Source organism: Pteronotus mesoamericanus, unplaced genomic scaffold, assembly GCF_021234165.1.
Source record: "Pteronotus mesoamericanus isolate MK-2021 breed Mesoamerican mustached bat unplaced genomic scaffold, CSHL_Meso_final scaffold_54, whole genome shotgun sequence".
NCBI lineage: Eukaryota > Metazoa > Chordata > Mammalia > Chiroptera > Mormoopidae > Pteronotus > Pteronotus mesoamericanus.
The window spans coordinates 28,043,107-28,056,415 of NW_026555321.1; the positions used below are offsets into that span (position 1 = coordinate 28,043,107).

At 36.9% G+C, this 13,309-nt stretch overlaps 1 protein-coding gene across 10 annotated transcripts in view; it reads right to left on the reverse strand.

Moving 5' to 3' along the window:
* The window catches only part of TFDP2 (transcription factor Dp-2), a 169,975-nt gene that overhangs the window by 50,654 nt on the left and 106,012 nt on the right, over positions 1-13,309 (reverse strand). For 3 of the 10 annotated variants that reach the window (XM_054595457.1, XM_054595461.1, XM_054595462.1), the window contains one exon: positions 5,664-5,782. The exons of the other annotated variants lie outside the window; for them this stretch is intronic. The gene's annotated coding sequence lies outside the window, so the exon portion shown is untranslated. The remainder of the gene's footprint in view (positions 1-5,663; positions 5,783-13,309) is intronic. 10 annotated transcript variants of the gene reach the window in all.

Here is a 13,309-nt window from a genome sequence, read left to right on the forward strand (position 1 = left end):
TCCACAAACTCCTGTGAGGGAAACCGTGGCCCTGAAAAAGCCTGGCTCTCAGATGGACTTTAAAAATCACCTTCATCCTGCTGAATGTTTAAGAAGAGACCATCTCTGACCTACTGTGGTAGGGGCAAAGGTCAAAAACTTCCGGAAAACCCATAAAGCAAACAAGAAGATAATTAAGGTTCGGAAACAGGTTGACTCTGATTTTAAACCTAACACTAAAAAAAATTAAGAATATAAAACATTGGTAAAAAACAAAAGGAGAAATATTATTAAAGCCAGATCTGACATGCCAGCTAATACCAAAAGAACTTAGAGGGAACCTAATAAATTTGTCAAATTGATTCTAAAGTATATGTGGAAGAGTAAAGGCTGGTAACAGCCAAGAAAATCTTGGAAAAAAAAAAAAAAGGAATAATGAGGAAGAAGGGAACTTCAGCTCACCAGATTTCAAAATTATTGCATAGCTAAAGTGAATGAAATAATGTGATACTGGCTAAGAAGCAGATAAATAAATTGACAAAACATAAATTAAAGTCTAGAAAGTACTTCACCTACTGAATATATATGAAAATTCTATGTATGGTAAAGGTAGCAATTCAAACCAATGGGAAAAAATGGATTACTTAAGGAACAGTGTCAAGACAAGAAATTGTCTATCTGAATAAATGAAACCTTAAGATTTCAATTTCTCATCTTGCACAAAAATAAATTCCAGAAAGATAAAAATCTTTAAGTATGAAAATTAAAACCATAAAAGTATTAGGAGAAATGAAACCATTTTTTCTAATAGTACAGGGATGAGGAAAGCCCTTCCAAGCATGCTACAGAATTTAGAATCTTAAGTGGAAACAGATGGACAGATTTGACTCCCTAAAAACAAATACCGGTATTTTTTAAGTAACAAAAGACCCAATAACTTAGAAGACAAATCTCAGAGTTGGTAAACAAATCCACAACACATACAGGTCATTATTAGATTACTACCCTTAAAATTTTTATTCACTTAACTTCCCACTTATAAATCAATAAGACAACACCTCAATATAAAAATAAGAGTACATGAAGAAATATAAATGTCCAATGATCATATAAAAAAAGTTTGATTTTAATAAAAAAATTAATATCTAAAAAAAAGGAAAGTTTTTCACCTACCAGATTGATAAAGATTAAGTTTGACCATGCCCTGAGTTGGTTAAGATGTGGCAAAATCAGCACATTCAAAAAAATATTTACTTGGCACCGACTACCTTACCTATCTGTCAAATACTAATGCTGGGCACTGCAGACATCCGGTGCGGGAGACACTCTCCCTGGCACTCAGGGGCTGGCGCCCTCTGTTGGTGGAGGGCGCGCGGTCTGATGGAGTTAGAGGAGTAAGGGAACTGTGTACAAAATTTGTTAGAGTACAAAATTTTAAGTGCTTTAAAAACAGTTCTACATATTTTTAAGCCTCTTTCCACCTCAACAAATACCCTTTCAACTGCCCTCCACTGCTTAAGTAGCAAGCTGGTCCCCTGGCCTCTCCAACATCTTAATTAACAATGGGCATACCCACTCCTGGATAGGAATCCTAATGAACAAAGCAGATGGAGAACAATTATACATGTTCTTGGACTGCAGCACTGTGGATAAAAGCAAAAGCCTGGAAACAATTTAAATGTTCAAACATCTTTTGATACATGTGTATGATAGAGTATTATACAGTCCTCCCCCCAAAATACAAATATGTACTGCAATGGAAAAATGTTTTCATTACAAGGGAATATAGCCCGGGCTGCTGTGGCTCAGGGGACTGAGCGCCGGCCTGTGAACCAAAGGGTCACCAGTTAGATCCAGGCAGGGCACGTGTCTGGGTTGCAGGGCCAGGTCCCCGGTTGGGGGCGTACAAGAGGCAACCTATCGATGCCTTTCTTCCTCCCATCCCTTCTCTCTAAAAATAAATAAATAAAATCTTTAAATATAATTAGTATGATTCCATTTATCTTAAAAACTATATACACACGTAAGTTTACATATGTGCAAAAAGTCTGGCAAGGTAAATAACAAATTTAATAGAGGTTGGCTCTGGCAAGGATGGTAGGGGGAATGTTTTACTTTGTTTTAATACTTTTTTATTATTGAAAAAACATTTTATAAACATACATGCACTTGTTTTATAATTTAAAAAGCTATTGCCATTCTGAAGAGAAAAAGAGAAAGTGAGACAATCAGCTACAGCTGCTGAAACAAGAGGAACGTCTATTAATGAGGTATCTGTTTTTTTTTAATTAGTAAAAATAAAATCTGTTTTAGAAGCAATTAAAGGGGCTCTGCTGGGATTTCAATAATTGCAGCATTCAGAAAAAAGCCACGTATGTGTTTAGACAGTTTATTTTTCATCGAATAAACTAAATTCAGCAGCAGAAATGCAAGTTTCTGATTCAAAAGGACATATTTAAATAGGTTACAAACATCTAGTCTCCCAAAATTTCAGCCAGGTAAAGAGAGGTAAATCACACTAAGTCTCAACAATTTTTCTTAAGTGCCTGGCCTTAATTCCTACCTTCTTGGCAACAGGGGCCCAATACTGTCCAGAAGCCAATTCCTGGTACTTGATGCATTTATTGAAAACAAAAACTTAAAGATCTGCCTGGATTTTGGTTCTGGCAATTCCCTGAATTAACTAAATGAGATCAATCACCTAGGGAAGTGGCTGGGGGAAAAAAAAAAAGGTAAAACCTCATGCCAAATCTTGGCATAGGCACAAAATTTTGGCTCAAATCTTATTTCAATTTCTTGAGTAAATGAAATCTTGCTGTTTTCCATTAGAATTGTCTAGACACCAAAGGTTTCTTTCACTCATAACTCTTCCAGCTCCAGTTAATCACCTTCAATATGTTCAATTAAAATGAAAAAAAATTCAAAGAATTGTGGTTTGTCTGCATGATGCCATTGTAAAATTATTTTTTCACAGCACTAATTTTCTGGGGGAAAAATTTTGTTTTTTGCTGGAATTAGCTTTTGGAAAAACCTTCTTAACCCAAGCCTGTATCACATCCTCACAGAAGAACCAAATTACTAAACTTACTGTAGTTTAGGATATGCCTACTTTATGGGTTCATAAATAAGTCAAAGCAGAAGTACTGGTATAGCTCATGTGCACTGGGTCCAACTTCACAGGACAAGCTAACCTACAGCTCTAAATAAAAGTTTTAAAATAACTCAGATTGTGGTGGAGTATGTGTTTGTCAAACGTAATTCTACCAGATACATATCCATTATACCTTAATTAAAAAAAGGATGGGAAAAAGTGACCAACACAATTTTATATTTATTAGTAAGAGGCTAATTACAGATTATATAGCCCTTTTGATTTTCCTCTTCTGTTACCTCAATCGGGACTGTTCTTTAAATTTTTATTTTTTAAATAGGCAGTTCGTGTATTTGTCTAAATGACATCCTTCAAGCTACTGTCTCTTTTAAGTCTCCTGAATCGCCCCCATCTTTCACTCTCCGCTAAATCATTCTCATCAGCACACAAATATGCATTATTTCTTCCATCTAAAAAACACACAATGTACAGCTCTCTGGCTCCCAACTCATTTCTGTTGCCTCCTACAAAAAAATTCACAAAATCTGTCCGCATTTGCTATCTCCACGTCTCCGTTACTATTTTTTTTAACCCACTTCCTCTTCTCCCCCACAACTTCACTGAAATACCTCCTGCCAAGATCATCTTCATGTTGTTACGTCCAATGGTCAACTCTCAGCTTCAACCTATTTTAACTTACCAGCCCTATTTGACACACATAGAGAAAGAATTGCATCTCTGAGAGACTTTTCCTTGGCATCCAACTATCATTTTCTATTGGTTCTCCTAACTCCCAGGCTTCTCCTTCTCAGTCTTGATTGCTGGCTCCCCTTCTCTAAAAACATTCAAAAACATCTGGTCCTCCAACTTTCCTCTGTCAACATGTTACTAGGTGATCTGATGGCTCTCACATATATTTCTCCAGATTAAACCTTTCTCCTGAACTTCAAATGCACATATCCGGGTGTCATTTCTCATACCTCTATTTTGATGCTCAATAAGTATCTTGAACTTAACACCCAAAATTTAACTCCTGACTGCTCTCCATCCCACCCAGAAGCCTCCGTCTCCCATCTTTCTCTTTGCCTCCCTAAATGTCACTCCAGGCCCTGGTCGGGGGACTTGGCTGGACAATGGTCCTGATGCCCCAAGGTTGTGGGTTTGATCCTCAGTCAGGGCACATACAAGAATCAACCAATGAATGCATAACTAAGTGAAACAACAAATTGATTTCTCTCTCTCTCAAATTAATCAATAAAAAATAAAAATAAATGTCAACTCCATTCTTCAACTGTTCAGACAAAAAAAAATCACTTAATTCCTCCCTTTCTTTTATATCCTACATTCAATCCAATAATAAATCCTGTTGGCTCTATGTTTAATATATATCTTGAATACCATCACTTCTCACCTACTCCACTGCTATCACTCTGGTCCGTCACCATCCCTTGCTTTAATTATTACTTTTAAATTTTATTTATCTATTTTTAGACAGAGAGGAAGGGAGGGAGAAAGAGAAGGAGAGAAACATCAATGTGTAGTTGTCTCTTGCACGCCCCCCACCGGGGACCTGGCCCACAACGCAGGCCTGTGCCCAGACTGGGAATTGAACCAGCAACCCTTTGGTTCTCAGGCCTGTGCTCAACCCACTGAGCCACACCAGCCAGGGCTCTTGCTTAAATTATTGTTTCATCAACCTACTTCTGCATTGCCAACCCCCGATTCTATTCCCATCCATTACAGTAGTCACTAGACACATGTGGCTATTAAGCACTTGAAATGTGGCTAGCATGACTTAGAACCTCCATTTTAAATTTACTTGATTTTAATTAATTTAAATTAAAAAACCAAAGCAATTAAAAATGTTTTCCCTTTAAATAAAGCTGTATTGTTTTGGTAGTACTAACTTTTACCGTAACTGTTGAAAATTTAGCATCTAAATTGACATGTGCTCTAAGTGAGAAATACTCTTCAGATTTTTAAGGCTAAGTACCCCAAAAGTGAACAATGTCTCTTTGATAATTTGTTTACATTGATTACATGTTGAATGATAATATTTTGGATATACTGGATTAAATAAAATCTGTCACTGAAATTGTTTGTTTCTTTTTACCTTTTTAAATGTGGCTACCAGAAAATTTTAAGTTACAAAAGTGGCTCATATTATATCAGTGAAGAGCATTGTTCTGTCCCCCGCACAGCAGTCAAAGTAATCCTGTTACGTGGAGTGATTATATTCAAAACCCCGGCTGGCTTTGCATCTGTCAGCAGAAATCCTCCTGCTGCTTAAAAGAGCCCTTTGTCACCTGCACATTTGGTTCTGACCTCATCACCTGTCCACCTCCTTCTACTTCCTTCTACTGCAATCACACAGACTTCTTTGCTGTTCCTCAAAACATGCTGAGCAAATTTATGGCTCATGGCTGCTGTTATTGCCTCTGCCTGTAAGTTTCTTCCCCCAGATATTTATCTGTGTCTTATTCCCCAGCTTCCTTCAAGTCTCTGCTCAGTCATCACTGCATCAGAGATGCAGACCAGCCTATAGCAGCATTTCCTAACTTACTATGATTTTTTCACCAGACTACAGGCATACCTCAGAGATATTGAGGGTTCAGTTCCAAATCACCACAATAGAGCGAGTATTGCAATAAAGTGAGTCGTAATCTTTTGCCGGTGGAGGGTCTTGCCTTCAATTTGTAAAAAATGCAACATCTGTGAAGCACAATAAAGCAAAGCACAATAAAACGAGGTATGCCTGTACGTATCTCTTATTGACATGCTGCATATTTTTATTTACTTGCTTATGCAATTAGTAGCTGTCCATAGCCCACCCGCTCTCAGAATGTTAAGCTCTGCAAGGACAGGGGCTTTGTCATCTCATTCACTGCTGTGTCTCCAGCAACTAGCACTGTGCTGGAGGCATAGCAGGGTTCGACAAATATTTGTTGGGAGAGTGAATGAATGAATGTCTGATGGAAACCTATGGTATAAATTCATGAGACAAAGCTATACAGTGAAAACTAAGTGTCCTCCCAACGCCAACTGCCACCTAACCTTCCCTTCCCTAGTGACGGCTACTGGTGCCAGTTCATTTGTAATCTTCCAGAAATATTCTAGGCATATATAGACATATATGCATAAATATCCTTTTTTTCCCCTTTGCATATGTGGTTGAATACTGTAACAGTTTGCATGTTACTTTTTTCCCCACTTAGTAATAGGTATTTATCTGAGGTGGCTTTCCATACCAGTATATGTAGTTTGCCTCAATATTTACTTTGTTAGTTATATACTATTTCTTTTTATGGCTATAGCAGTTTACTTATTAAGCACATTAGTAATGGATTAAGTATTACAAACATTTTTAATAGTAAAATCTTTTATTACTAAAAATAACACTGCAAAAAGTAAACACACATACACACAGCTTTCTATACATTGATTGTACCAACTTATCCTCCCTTCAAAATGTATGAAACGTGTCCGTTTCCACATATCCTTACCAACGCAGTGTGTTATCAAACTTTATTTCTGTTAAAAGTAGTACTTGATTTTGCTATTTTGGTTTTATTATGAATAAGGCTGACTTGGTTTGCTTAAAAGTTATCTAAATTTTCCTTCCTGAGAAGTATGCTCATCTTTCTATTGGCTATGGGTGATGTTTTTTTATTGGTAGGCCCTCTTTAAATATCGAAGGAATAAGTATATTCTTTGTTATACCTGCTGCAAATATTTTTACACATTTGACATTTGTCTTTTGCTTTTATATATGATTTTCTGTGCACACTTAAAGAAACGCAGGCAACTTTATAGCTCTTTCCTTTTATGACTTTTACATCATGCATAAAAAGATCTGTGAGTATGTTTAAACATAAAAATAAAGGAAGTCAGATTAACTCCCAAGTTTATTTATCTTTACTCTCCACTCTGGAGGTGGACATTGTGCACGGACATGCTATGCATCCTTTACTATCTTCCAGGCTTCGTATTTCCAGTTGGATATGCTGTTCTTTGAAATTATCATTAATTATAAGCTAAGATGGTATAAAATATCCCCCATGTTCTCTTCTAATTCTTTAATGCCTTCACTTTAAATTTTACACCCTCGATCCATCTGAAATTATCTGACATGAGAAGTGCAAAATCCAATTTTTTTCCCAGAGGGCTACTTTAATGAATAATCAACTCTCCTTCCCCCATACTGATACAAAGTGCTATCTTGATCGTTTTACTTATTTGGATTCACATATTGTCTTTCTATTCTGCTCCACTGATCTGCTACTTGTGTGACAGTGTCACATGCTTTCTTTCGTTAGTGATTAACATTTCCACCAGAGAATAAGCAGTCAGAAAGTGTCAAACATTTCTTCCCATACTACCCTTTTATCTACTTGTTAATACCTGTTGTAAAGGTCTATCAGTTCATTTCAAATATATTACTAATGAAATCAAGTCACAGTTTGATTCTGAAACAGGCTAATTCATTTCGCAATGAGAAAAGATTCCACAACCTTTGATCAGCCGTCCAGAAAACAATGTATGTCATCGAAGACAGTGGACTAGGGAGGAATGGGATGTAGGGCTCAGGGGATATCTATCGCCTTTACTTAGAAAAAAATAACTCAGGTCCAGGAGATGAACAGCACTATCTTCCCAAGTGAAGCACATATTAAAGACTTATAATTAATATGAAAAGATAGCATATCTAACTGGAAATACAAAAACTGTAAGTAAAATAGCCTATCTATATATATAGCGTAGGTCATGATCAAAAGGTAAATAAACACTGCAGTCACTCTGACTTCATTAATTGTTTTAAAAATTTTTTAAATTTATTTTTAGAGACATGGGAAGGGAGGGAGAAAGAGAGGGAGAAACGTCGATCAGCTGCTTCTTGTACATGCCCCCGCCGGAGACCAAACCCACAGCCCAGGCATGTGCCCTGACCGGGAATTGAATCAGTGAGCGACCTTTCGCTTTGTGGGATGACGCCCAACCAACTGAGCCACACCAGTCAGGGCTGACTTCATTTTTATATTTAAACGTACTCAAATTTTTAAGTTTTTATTCCATTTATAGCTAGCTACTAGTATAGTTATAATGTGCATTACCTATCTGCACATTATAACCCTGTTACATTGCATTTCATTACATTTGTGCACAACATGTTCACCAAACTTCCTAAGAGTAAATCCAAAGGCTATTGCCATTAAACTTTTAACTTGGGCGACCACACTATCACTACAAATAGGAGGAGTAAGAAACAGAGGATGAAAGTTCATAATTATCTCCAAAGTACTCGTATAATGGTTAAAGTGACCTCCAGAACCTCCCCTTGCGCATTTGGTTCCAAAATAGAGATCAAGCATCCTATAGAGAACATAGGTAAGGACAGATCTGAAATGCACACCCCTGCAGATCACAGGCATGGAAGTAAAAGCCTCGATGTTTCTGCAGCTGTCAGAACACAGGACTTCTAAGATTCTCCCAAAGGGACCACCTAACCAAAATCTTCCCATGAACCAAAGATCCTTTAAATGGCCATAACAAGAAATAGCTCTACAACCCTAAGGGCACACGCCTAAATAGGTCAATAAATCTTTTATGTCAGTCTTTCCTACATACTTTCCCTGGAGGATCAAATCTGTCCTCTTGGCTTTGATAAGCACTTTTCCTTGGAGGACATCTTTTAAAACGATTAGCAAACTCCTTCTTTATCTGGTATCCAGAACCATAAATGCCATGAATTCTTCCATTTGAAAGGAGAAAAAAAATTCTCCATCTTCCCACATGTCAGGGTTTAAACAGTACCTCTTCATTTCTTAAATGAACTCCTTAATTCAAGCTCTGGTATCTGGACTATTATAACTGTTTTCATTTAGTTCATCAAAGCTTAAAGCTAAAAGATCTTAGAACTCACTTAATCCATTCTCACTAGGTGTCTTTTGTAGAACCTTTCCCAATCAATATTTTTAAAATGTCTGTCCAAAAACACTAAGTGATCCTGCTGCTTTTTCACTGGCTGCTTTATCTTTAGTTAAAATCTGTCATTTTGTCCTTTTTCTATTACCGTGCTCAGTCAGGGAAACCTTTTAATTCTTAATTTTCTCATTTCTCTTCCACCTGCTTAATTAGAATTCCCCATTGTAGGACAATATATCTTCTGATTAATAACTAAATAAGTTTACCATATGGCCTCAAGTAACTTGGTTCTTCCAATTTCTCACAATTCTTCCCAAATGTGCCTGGTTATAAAAATGCAAAGGATGTGAGAGGAACGGAAGAGAGTAGTATCCCTCTTATTCGAGATACACATTCTTATGTTCCATTTGATGCCTAAAAAATTTGAAAATAGGTGGGAATGCATATTATTTTTATTTTTTAAAAAGATGTTATTTATTTACTTTTAGAGAGAGGCAAAGGGAGGGGGAAGGACAGGGAGAGAAACATCAACCCATTGCCTCTCACACGCTCCCGACCAGGGACCTAGCCCACAACCCAGGCCTGTGCCCTGACCAGGAATGGGACCTGTGACCCGTCAGTGTGCGGGATGGCCCACTGAGCCACACCAGTCAGGGCTGGCAGTGTGTACTGTTATCAGGGCCTCGGGTGATTCTTAGGACCGGACCAGCCTGGGAAAGACTTCATCAAGTTTTCCTCTTTGTTTAAGGGAACGAAGTAATGAAGTATTATATAAGGAGACTCTTTCTACTCTGCTTATCTCTATTTTCATTTTAAAAAGAGAAAGGGCTTCAGTCTCTTTTTCATGAACGTTCCATCTTTTCAACGTTTAACCTATTTTCAACCACTACTTTGAGCGCCAGCACCACAGCCAGCACACCCACCAGATGGCACACAGACGCTGCCTGCATGCCCAGTGAAAGGGGCTGAGCTGAAAGCAGCACATTTTATCTTGAATCAGCAGCCACTGAATGGCTAGAGAAGATCGAGGCAGCTGGGAGCAACCACAAGGACCAGAATTTATGAGCCTCGGAATACCCAAGGGCTCGTAATTGGAAATCATTCTCACGAAGAAGCCAACAGCCACTCTGAAACGGTGCCCTGCCCCGGGCAGTGTTAACAAAGAAATTGCTTTAAATTTGCAGTCAAGAGGTATTTTTCTCATACTTATAAAAGATGCCGAAGACGACAGACAGATCTAGAATGTGAAAGATCCATTCTTAAAATAAATTTAAAACTTAGGACACAAACTCGGAAAGGCCAAAGATCCCTGATTTAGAGTTTCAAAACAGTTCTTTCTATTCCTTAGCAAATAAAAAAGGGGGTCACTGTACTCCATAACACTATACTAAGTAGCTCATTCAACATTTCGATGTTATCAATATTCTTATTTCAACATGCTCCACTTGAGAGCTACTATTGCAGCTACATTTAAATCGTACTGTGAAGAGCCAGAAAGCTTAAAGTTAGACATCGGTATCAATAAAATCTTTTGCATTAAAATTTTATCCATTAAAAGATTTTGCAAACCTTTATAAATCCCACTGGGTCTACTTGGCACACAGTAAGTGCTCAGTTAACAGTCTCTTTATTTTTCTATCAGAGAAATTGCCAAGAGAGTTGCCAAACTTTGCAACACAAGTGAGCCAAGTGCCAAAAACAAAGCCCCCCTGCTGATGAGCTCTTGCTTCAGAGTCAGGATCCAAACAGTTCATTTGAAAATTGGTTCCTTGAAACTTGGTAGAAAGAAATAATTGTATGACATGGTAGGTTCCTGGGCCTATTAGCACAATAGAGTTAATACACTTAAATACAGTGATACCTCGGTACTCGTCGTTAATTTGTACCAGAACTCGTGACGAGTACCGAAAAATGAAGCATTTTTCTCTTGCAGGTTGGTTTCGTGACTCATACAAGTTCTAGCATGCAAGTGCTTGAACCTCCAGCAAGCACAGAATGCTGAAATAATTTTTCTTATCAAAATGCGAGAGTACAGGGTTTGATGAGTTCCGAAGCCGACAAGTACTGAGGTATGACTCTATATACTTAAAGCACAAAACACATACTATTTTACCTGCTCCTAAATAATAATATAAAAGTTTTCTTTAAAAAAAATAGGCACCAGACAAATCTTCTGACTTCCACCCCAGAGATTGTTTCTAATTGCATACACATATGTAAGGCAAAGAGAACATCTAAATCAGCCGCTCTCTAGGTGTTCTGACTTGGGGAACAATGAATAGTTAGAGCTCAGATTTCCCAGACCTCAGTTTTGTGCTAAAGAGTTCACATGTAAAGCAAGGATCATAGGTACCTCACTCCAGAAGTCTTATTTCAATATATTGCTCTTAATTTGAAGGGTCAACAGTCTCAGTTATTTCTGCATTGTTGTGGTTGGTTCTGTTTTCTTTGTTAAGTAACTGATGCCCACATTTATAATCATCAGTGACACACATTTTTGGTAACTACAACCTTTGATGCTGCCACAGTTACATAGCCCACGGAGAGCCACCAACATTGTTTTAGGGCTGTCTATTCTATTAAAGTGACATATTTCTTGGTCAAAAGTGTAAAAGTTCTTACTTTAGTCAAATCTATAGTTTATAAATCCATTTTAAACTCCACATAAGTTATTTTACTTAAAGAGGAAGAAAACCCTTCAACTGCTACATAATACTATTCCTTTGAAAAGCAAACTGTACCTAGATCAATTTTAGAATCTTCTAATCTTATTGAAACAATGATCTGAAAAGCTTCAAAATCTTTAATTTCTGGCATTATTACTTAAAGCAAAGAAAATCTTCAGGGTATCAATAAATCCTAGTTAAAAGCAAGAGAAATTTTTAATAGTCTCGAATGTTGATAGCTTTTACAGTCTTCTCCTTGGACTAATTAAACACTTAGAAAACTATTTAATATTTGCTTTACAGAAAAATTTTGAACTATGGTTCAAATAATTTTTTGGCTAGTACATATTATTACTAATTTTACAGTGTAGGGTATGTCAAAATTTTAATTAATGCTTGACATATGAAAGGTTTGGCACACTGGTTTTATAAGAGTTAACTTTTAAGAAATTGCATAAAGTTGTAATGTGTAATAAATGTACACTTTCCAAGGGCACAGAACTTCTCTTTGTGTTACTACTAAAAGGTTTTTATTCATTTCTCCCACATTTCCTATTCAAAGATCTTCTGAAATAAGTCTCATGCTTCTCACTGAAGATAAAATGAACTAACACTATATGCAAATGATGTTTCATATTGCAATTTCATTTTGAGCCTCAATACCCATTGTGCAATTACAAACTGTCGCAACCTCAGTATTCCTCGCATATTTTATGATGGCTTAGTTTTTCCCCCTAATATTCTATATGATTTAATGACCATTTTTACGTACTAAAATTAACTTTCTCACATTTCCATTAATTACACACAATGTTTCAAGATTTTTAAAAAGCCTCTTTAAAAGATACGTTACTCAGAATATGTTTACCTATACTGATTCTCAACTCCTGAATATAAAAGAATAAATTTAAATGATTAAGTTTTATGTATTCACTGATTAAGTCAGATTTATGACCTCCCCTCCCCATTTCAGCCACTGTGAATTTTGAATGAAACAGCCTCAATTGTAACAGAAGAAACATCTGTTGCTTTTTTCCTTCACCAGGGCTTTCCTAACTGAAAGAAAGGCTCCCTGCCCGCCCTCTCTCTCCCACTCCCCCTCCCCACCCACACTAAGTTGCTTAAAACTTTTAAGTAAATGTATTATTTAACATTTTACTGTATCTACTTAAAATGTCATAGTTTATTTAGAAACAATGACTTCTTTATTAAAATTCAAAGAATGAGTAAGTGTTACATACATCAAAAAACAAGAGATGTGACTGGTAAATATTGTAACTGAAACTTCAAGAGTATTCTTGGAATGATCAACTCAATCACGTTGTCACACATTCCTGGCTTGCTCAGTATTGTTTAGGGTTAAGATTTTCTTCACAGATTCATATAGGATCTTGCATGCTGTATTTTCTTTGCCAATCCAACACTAACATAATGGCAGTCACTACCCCAAGAGGCAGACACCAAATGGTGCCACCCACACGCTCACACTGTGCCTCATAATAAACCATAAAGCAGTGGAATGCACCGGCCCCTTTATGAGCAAACAATGCCCGAGCTTCATTAGAATACAGCTGACATTTTCAAAGCACAAATACTTTTTAAGAAAAATGTACTAGGGGGAAAAAAAAAAAAAGGAATGAAACAGCTATAA